This window comes from Sorex araneus, chromosome 2 (genome assembly GCF_027595985.1).
Source record: "Sorex araneus isolate mSorAra2 chromosome 2, mSorAra2.pri, whole genome shotgun sequence".
In the NCBI taxonomy this organism is placed as follows: domain Eukaryota; kingdom Metazoa; phylum Chordata; class Mammalia; order Eulipotyphla; family Soricidae; genus Sorex; species Sorex araneus.
Genome location: NC_073303.1, coordinates 28,725,136 through 28,733,873, shown reverse-complemented (window position 1 = coordinate 28,733,873; position 8,738 = coordinate 28,725,136). Strand labels below are relative to the sequence as shown.

Below are 8,738 nucleotides of genomic sequence, written 5' to 3'. Positions count from 1 at the left end.
GTCTGGCTTGGGTTCCTTTTTCTGGTCCTTTTCTAAGGTCTTGAGCTGTGAAGTGAAATTCTCTATGTGGGCCCTTTCTTCCCTCCTGAGGAATGCTTGGAGAGCTATAAATTTTCCCCTTAACATGGCTTTAGCTGTGTGCCATAGGTTTTGATAACTCGTGTCCTCATTTTCATTTGTTTCTAAGTATTTCCTGATTTCTTCTTTGATTTCCTTTCTGACCCACTCATTGTTCAGCATTGAGTTGTTTAGTTTCCAGGTGTTTGATTTGGTTCTCCATGTTGGTGTGTGGTTGGCTTCTATCTTCAGCGCTTCGTGGTCTGAAAAGATGGTTGATACAATTTCTATTTTTCTATTTCTATTTTTCTGATTCTATTGAGGTATGTTCTGGAGCCCAGTAAGTGGTCTATTTTTGGAAAATGTTCCGTGTGCACTGGAAAAGAATGTGTATTCTTTCTTTTGGGGGTGTAAAGCCCTGTATAGGTCTATTAGGCCTCTCTCTTCCATTTCTTCTTTCAGAGTCAGTGTTTCCTTGCTGAGTTTTGTTCTTGTTGATCTATCCAGAGGTGATAGGGGGATATTGAAGTCTCCAACTACTATTGTGCTGTTAGTGATGTCCTCGTTGAGGTCTGTAAGGATTTGTTTTAAGTATTTAGCCAGTCGTTCATTGGGTGCGTATATGTTTAAGAGTGTGATTTCCTCCTGTTGTACATATCCCTTGATGAATAGAAAGTGGCCTTCGCTGTCCCTTCTAATCTTTTTCAACCTGAAATCTATATTGTCGGATACTAGGATGGCCACTCCACCTTTTGTAAGGGAGTTGTTTGCTTGCAGGATTGTTTTCCATCCTTTGACTTTGAGTCTGTGTTTACTCTGTTTGTTCAAGTGTGTTTCTTGTAAACAGCAGAATGTTGGGTTTAATTTCCGGATCCATTTTGCCACTCTGTGTCTCTTGATAGGTGCATTTAGGCCATTGACATTGAGAGAGATTATTGTGATGGGGTTTTGTGTCATCATTCTGTGGGGTTAGTTGTTCTTATGGGGTTCCTCCTTAGCTTACAGTAGCCCCTTTAGAACTTCTTTTAAGTTTGGTTTTGAGTCTATGAAGTTCCTGAGCTGTTGTTTATCTGAGAAATAGTGTGTGGTTTCTTTGAGTTTGAGTGAGAGTTTAGCCGGATAAAGTATTCTTGGTGAGGCATTCATTTTGTTGAGTTTTTTCACTATGTCCCACCATTGTCTTCGGGCTCGGAGAGTTTCCTCTGACAGGTCTGCTGTAAATCTGAGGGGTGCTCCTTTGTATGTGATTTCCCTCTTTGACCTTGCTGCTTGTAGAATTGTGTCTCTATCTACAGCATCTGCCATTCTGACTATGATATGCCTTGGAGTCTTTTTATTTGGGTCTCTTTTTGCTGGCACTCTTCGGACTTCTTGTATCTGGATGCCTGCCTTCTCTAGCTCTGGGAATTTCTTAGTAATGATGTCTTTGACTATGTTTTTTTCATTGGGGTTACTTCCCTGTGGTTCTGGTACTCCAGTGATTCTTATGTTGTTCCTCTTGAAGTCATCCCCCAGGGCTCTGATTCGCTCTATAGCCATTTTGAGGTCTTTCGCCATTATTTGTTGTTGTCTGTAAGCTTTCAGCAGCTCATCCTCAAGCTCGCTGATTCTGTCTTCGGCTGTAGTCATTCTACTGTTGAGGGCATCTACTGTGATTTTTAATTCATCTACCGTTTCCTTTATTTGTGTGACTTCTGTTCGTAGGTTTGAAATTTCTGCTCTCATTTCTTCCTGCATTTTTTTGGTAGATCGTTCCAGTGATTCATTCATCTCCTCCCTTAATTTATTGGACGTCTGTTCCATGGTTGCTTGTAGTAGGTCGACTCTCCTCCAGATTTCCTCTCTGAATTGTTTATCTGAGAGGTCGTAGATGTGGGAGCCTCTTTTGAGGTTTCTAGTATCTTTTCTTCTCCCTCTCTTCCTGGAGGGGATTTTCGCTGCTTCTTCATATTGTTATGGAAGTATAGGATTGGAACTTTGTAGGTTTTTATTCCTACTACCTCTTGCTGAGAGAAGGAGGGGCTCTGTTTGTGCTATTGCTGATGGCAGCTTTATTCCTATTCTAGAAGTCTTCCTTACACTCAGCCTTTTCTTTCTGATTGATGTTGGGGCTTTAATGAAGACCTAAGGCTAAGTTGTCTTTACAAAAGCTTTGCTAAACTTCTCTTATTCACTGATAATTTTTCTAAACTTAGAGCTGATAGGGTAGTTCGCATAAGTGAATGAGATGTGTCAAAGCGATTTTCAAAGCAAGAAGACTATACCTAATGTGCTAAGGTAGGAAATAATATCTGCGGCCGCGTTAGCGGCCACGGCTCTGGCAGGAGGCCACGCCCCTTTTTAGACCAAGCCCCTTTCAGGCCACGTCCCCGTATCTTCCTAGCAGGGGCTCCTGGGACGTGGGTCCCCTGGGAAATGGCCGGGTTGGAGGGAGCCGGACGGACGGGAAAGCTGGGGTGGTGGGACACGGGAAGTGGCGGCGGCAAGGGTCCGAAGTCCCTGCGGCCGCGTGGGAACTGGGGGCGCACTATTATTACTTCTTATCCCTGCGAGATACAGTTACAAATCTTTCCTGTTTGAGTTTCAGTCATAAAAACATCGATCACCCAACCCTCCATCACTGCACATTTTCTACCACCAAGAATCCCAGAATCCCTCTCAACCCCACCCGTCCCCATGCCTCTATGGCAGACAATCTCTCCTGTAATCTCTTTTGTATTGCTTGTTATCAATAGCATAGAATGTCGCGCAGACTCCAAAATTCCAGATAATTAAGGTCTGTAAAAATCTCTGCAGAATGGGGCTGGAGCAATAGCACAGTGGGTAGGGCATTTTTCTTGCATGCAGCCAACCCAGGTTCGATTCCCAGCATCCCATATGGTCCCCTGAGCACCGCCAGAGTAATTCCTGAGTGCAGAGCCAGGAATAACCCCTGTGCATCGCCGGGCGTGACCCAAAAAGTAAAAAAAAAAAAAAAAGGTTTAAAAAAATCTCTGCAGCGTGTTGCTCCTTTCAGAGATTATTTTGTATGTCTTGGATCATGGCAATTAAAAACCTTAAGTAGCAGCTGGAGACAGTTTGTGGGCGTGGCCTCCAGGGTCCCAAAGGGGACCGGGGATGCGAAGGACTGGCCCATCCCCTATACCCTTGAGGCCTGGACTTTGCATCACTGAACCCCCATACCTGCACTACTTATTGGATTCTGGAAATTGGCAGCCACCAGGGTTTTTAGAGGGCAGGTGGATAAATGACACCTTTCCTGTCTGACTTAACACAGTGAAATCGGCCTGACTTAAAGTTGGAGGCTTCTCTGTAGTGAGCTCTCGATTCATAGATTCTTTTGTATGTCTCTGGATCATGAATCTTGTTTCCATCTTTTCCAGAAAAATAAACTATAGGCTTATATCCTACAGGGCATGCCTGCTTGCCTTCAGCACCCTGTACTGCCAGCCTTAACTGAGTTGTTTTTCTTTTTTATCTCTTTTGAGATTTACGGATCTCTGAAATAAGGCCAATAAATGAGCTTGTATAGCTGAGCTGGAGGAAGTTTGTGGGTATGGCTCCAACATACCTAATTTTGTTGCTTGTCACTTGTCATCCCATTGATCATTGATTTGCTTAATTGGGCAACAGTAACGACTCCATTCATCTCTTTCATGTGCTAGCATAGCCCGATGGCATACTGGGGGCTCTTTCAGGGTCAGGGGAATGAGGCCTGTTATTGTTACTGTTTTTGGCATATTGAATACGCCACGGGTAGTTTGCCAGGCTCTGCCGTGAGGGTGGGATAGTCTCAGTAGCTTGCCGGGCTTTCCGAGAGGGCATACCTAACTTTGGGCCATTTAATTTCTTGGGAAACTCAGCCCATAGTTGTTGGGGTCTGGCCAAAGGCACAGTGGAAATTTGGGGATATCAGGAAGTCCGAAGGCACCATCTGACTACTGGATGCACTTGCCCTGCAGGTACAGGTTGACCATGCTGGCGGCACCATACCCCCACAACATGCACATATGATGAGCCCTCCTAATCAGGTCTACTGCAATGTGTCTGCAGCTTATTCAGATAGATGGATAGTATGTTGGCACGATGGGTTGAAAAATATAAAATTATATTTCATCATACTTAAGGATTTTGACATATTCAAACACTCTGAAGCTAATAAAAATTTTATAGCTTCATTAAAAAAAGTAGTGTTTTTTGCTGAGACCACTGATAAACCCAAGTGAATCTAAAATTTGTAGGCCACACCTGACTGTACCCAACAGTGTTCAGGGCTGGCTTCTGGTTCTGAGTTCAAGGATCACTCCAGGCAGGGTTCAGCGTGACTGGGATCAAACCCAGGTCAACAGCATGTAAGACAAGTGCCATACCTGCTGCACTATTTTTCTGCCTCTAAAGATATTTTAATGTTTAATCAAGCTTGAATCCTTATACCTACATGGTTATGAAGTATGACTTTTAATACTTCTATGGAGGAAAAAGCCCTTAAGAACCACAGAGATAAGTAATCAAAAGTCATAATGCACTCTCATCACTGCTGATTTTGATAGTTATATCTTCTGCTACCTCCATGCCTGCCCTCTTCCCCAGGATCTTTATGATCCTCAAGAATAACAGTTTACATCGAATGTACCATTTTTTGGTATTCAGTATGCTGTTTTATGGATTCAAGTATAAAAAAGACATGCTATTTGTTCCCTAGTTTTTGCTCAGATTAATGGTGGAAAGAATATGGTGCATGAACCACCGGACATTGACGACAATGAACGTTATAAAACAGTGGTAGAGACTAATAATAAAATGTCAAAATGTTCCATTTAATTGAGTAGTGTGACATTTCTGACTAGTTGGGAACTTGGAACAAATATAAGATGAAAATAATTATTATATATACCCATGTTTTAAAAATTGTATCAAAAAGATACAATATAAAATTAATAAACATATGTTGGGACCTTACAAGTTACTGACTACGGGAATCATAGTGGATAAGGAAGAGTGATAATAAACTATAAAAAGATAGGTGTCAGGACATTGCAATGCAGGCTGTTGGTGGAGGTCATATTGTTGTCAGAAACATGTTTAATGAAAGATTAACTAAAATATTGGTAAGTAAAAACTTCAGAAATATACTAGAGATGTCAAAGATCCTAAAATATAATTATATTACAAGGATGAGAAACAGATCCTTTCCAATACCAAAGAGTAAGTTGGACATATTTTTGGATTAGACTATTAGACTATAGATTCACCTTCATAAAATGTTATATCACCACATATGCCTTCTTAACACAGGTCACTATATTTGTATTTACTCTCCTAACTCTCCCAACATTCTGTAAGTTTCTTGAATTAAATGGATGGCAGAGATAAAACTTATTGGTATTTTACTCCTTTACAGCCTTGCAAGCTTCCCATGGTGTATTCATATGCTAAAGACAGTAAAAAACTAGATCTCATTCCCCTGACCCTGAAAGAGCATCCAATGCGGCATCTTTGGGAAGGCCAAGTAGAGAGAGGCTTCTAAAATCTCAGGGATAGAACGAATGAAGAAGTTACTGAGACCGTTCGAGAAATTTGACGATCAATGGGATTTCATGATTCCTTTATCTCCACACTGTCTTATACCTTGTTGGTGCTCAATAAATTAGACTGACAGGAAAGAGTAAATGGTGAACGTATCCTATGTATCAATACATTTTTCACTTAGAAGCATTGAGTGGAATCAAACCACACTGGCGGCCTTTGATGTTTTCAGTAAGTACTGTTTCACTTATGGAAAAGTGTCAGAATTCACCTAAACTCCCCATGAATATAACTGCAACATCAGAAAAAGGAGAGTATAAACCTTCTTCTAGAGAAATAAAAGTGGTGACTAATAAAAGAAATCCAAAATCTAATAATGATAACTAATAATGTTTTCACATTTAATTTGATAAGTAATCAGGGTGTTCCTTTAAGACTCACCACTGTTATGAAAGCACCTACTGGAGACTGGAGAGATAATAAAGCTGATGGGGCAGCTTACCTTGTTGCTAACCTGTATTCAGTCTCCCAGGTCACCAAGGAATACAAAGCAGGAATAAGCACTGAGCAGTACCAGTACTGTCCTGAGACAGAGAGAGAGACAGAGAGACAGAGAGACAGAGAGACAGAGAGAGAGAGGAAGAATGAAGGAATGAAGAAAGAAAAGGAGGAAGGGAAAAAGGGAGGGCAGGTGGGAGGAAGGAAGGAAGGAAGGAAGGAAGGAAGGAAGGAAGGAAGGAAGGAAGGAAGGAAGGAAGGAAGGAAGGAAGGAAGGAAGGAGAGGAGAGGAAGAGGGAGGGAGAGAGAGAGGGAGGGAAAGAAGAAGGAAAGGAGAGAAGGAGGGAGGGAGGGACAGAGGAAGGGAGGGAGCAAGGGAGGGAGGAAAGAAGGACCCTCTAGAAAATAGAAAAGGTTGTTTCTCAGTTCTAAGGAGAGAGGAATAATCATGTATGTGTTATTAATTGAATTAATTCTTAAAAGAATTAAGAAAGAAAATTTATAAATCATAGGGAAGCAAACAAAACTCTAGGGAAAAAAGTTGTAATCATGATAATTTGTCCATTTCATTTTTTCTGATAAAAGAAGAATAATTCCAAAAGTAATTATATTCCTATCGCTTTACAATATTTCAAGCAATGAATTAGACATGCAAGGGATAACAATGAGGAAACCTGTGAAATTGTGCTTCTTAGGACACATATGATGGAAAGATGAATAGGATTTAGATGGACAACTACTAAGGGTGAGAGTAATTATTTGAGTCCATTTCTTTGATTCACCCACTGTAGATGACAGGGGAGATAATACTGGAGGTAAATTCCAGAGTTTACCTATGCAAAGCATCACTTTAGCATTGAGGTGCAGAATGACAGTCTCTTTGTCCTGGGGTTTATTTTATTAATTTTTTCCTATGTTTTCTACTTTTTGTTTTTTCCCACACTCATCAACTGACCATGTTTGTGCTATGGTGCACTATTCTATGAGATTTATTGTCCCTCTGGCCAGTTCACCTGTAAATTTGATGGAGATGAGAGTTCTATGTGGAACTGGATACTATCAGGTGGAAATCTGGATTTAGTGAATTGGAGGTTTTGACCCTCAGGTTGGTCTGGCAAGTACAACTACAGCAAAGCATAACATAAACATAAAGTGCATGCAGTATTGGTTGTTTCCCAATGAGAAGGAGGAAAATAGCTCGTTCACAGTCAGGGAAATGATGGGACACTTCTCCAGGACACAACAAGATCCTCATGACAGAACTATTTGAGAGTCATAAAAATCTTTTCCTCTCCATAGAGGTTCCTGGAGTGATTGTCCTTCCCAAGTTTCATGCAATGCTAAGTGAGGCCAACATCCTCATCTGTCTTGTGGACAGCATCTTCCCTTCTGTGATCAACATGACGCGGTTTTGCAATGGACAGTTAGTTTAAGAGGGTGTTGCTGAAACTAGCTTCCTTACCAAAGATGAAAAATTCTTCCTCAAGATAAGTTACCTCACCTTGATCCCTTCTGAGGATGATATTTATGTTGCAAGGTGGAACACTGAGGCCTGAATAAGCCACTTCTGAAACACTGGGGTATGTGTGAGTTCTACCTATTTCAGCATCTGCTTTTCTCTGACAAATACTGCCTTTACCTTGTATATTTTAAGGCTCAACTATCATTTTAAACACATCAAGGATTTCAAATCAAGTAGCTTTTTCTCCCCAAATCCTTGTACCCTGAGTCTCTCTGTAATCAATGCCACCCCTCTTGTCCCATCCCACACCTGAAGACATGAACTAGCACTTCCTATTCTGACTCCCACACCTTTCTTTTCATAGAATTGGAGATTCAAGCTTCCATGTCAGAGGTGACAGAGAGTGTGATCTGCACCCTGGGGCTAACTGTGGGCCTTGTGGGCATCATGGCAGGCACCATCTTTATTGTCCAAGGTCTGCGCTCAGGTAGTGCCTCTAGGCCTCAAGGGCTCTTATGAGATGCACCCTATCCATGATGGTAAGAATTCAATTTGTAAGAATTCATATTTGTAAAAATATTTGTAAGAATTTTGACCAGGAATGTAGCTCAAATGGAAAGAGTGCATTCTTGCCATACGCATGGCCCCATGTTTTGTCAACAGCATTGTATGGTTTCCATTTCACCCATGGCTATAGCTCTAGTAGACCTCCAGTAGTAGTAGAACTTGGGAGGATTCCTCCAAAATATTACATCTTGGAGTTGAATATAGTACATACACAGAGGAGAAAGAAAGTCAGAGGAGGGGGAAGGGTTTGAACAGAAATGTGGTTTAAAAGTAAGAAGAGGTTGTTGACTCAAATGTGGACAGATGAGAATTAAGAAATGGCTCAAAAGGGACAATGGAACTCCTTAGGATCCATCAATCTCATACTATGCTACCATGCTACTCCAATTGCACCAAAATATCAAAAACTCACAAAAAGAGAGATTAGCTCTAGTGAACTGGAAGGTCCCACCTCCATACAACCGTGACAGCATGAAGAAACAGCGCAAATCCCCACAGCAAGGAGAGGACGAAGAAAAGAGTCCAGAAGCCTCAGCAGGGGTTTCCCACAAATATGATCTCTCTGATAAATAATTCAGAGAATAAATTTTGAGAATGTTCATCAAACTTAAAGAAATGGTGGAGCAGT

At 41.3% G+C, this 8,738-nt stretch overlaps 1 pseudogene; it reads left to right on the top strand.

Moving 5' to 3' along the window:
- The first annotated feature begins 5,096 nt into the window (after nucleotides 1-5,096).
- LOC129401611 (SLA class II histocompatibility antigen, DQ haplotype D alpha chain-like) lies at nucleotides 5,097-8,062 on the top strand (annotated as a pseudogene).
- Nucleotides 8,063-8,738: the final 676 nt, after the last annotated feature.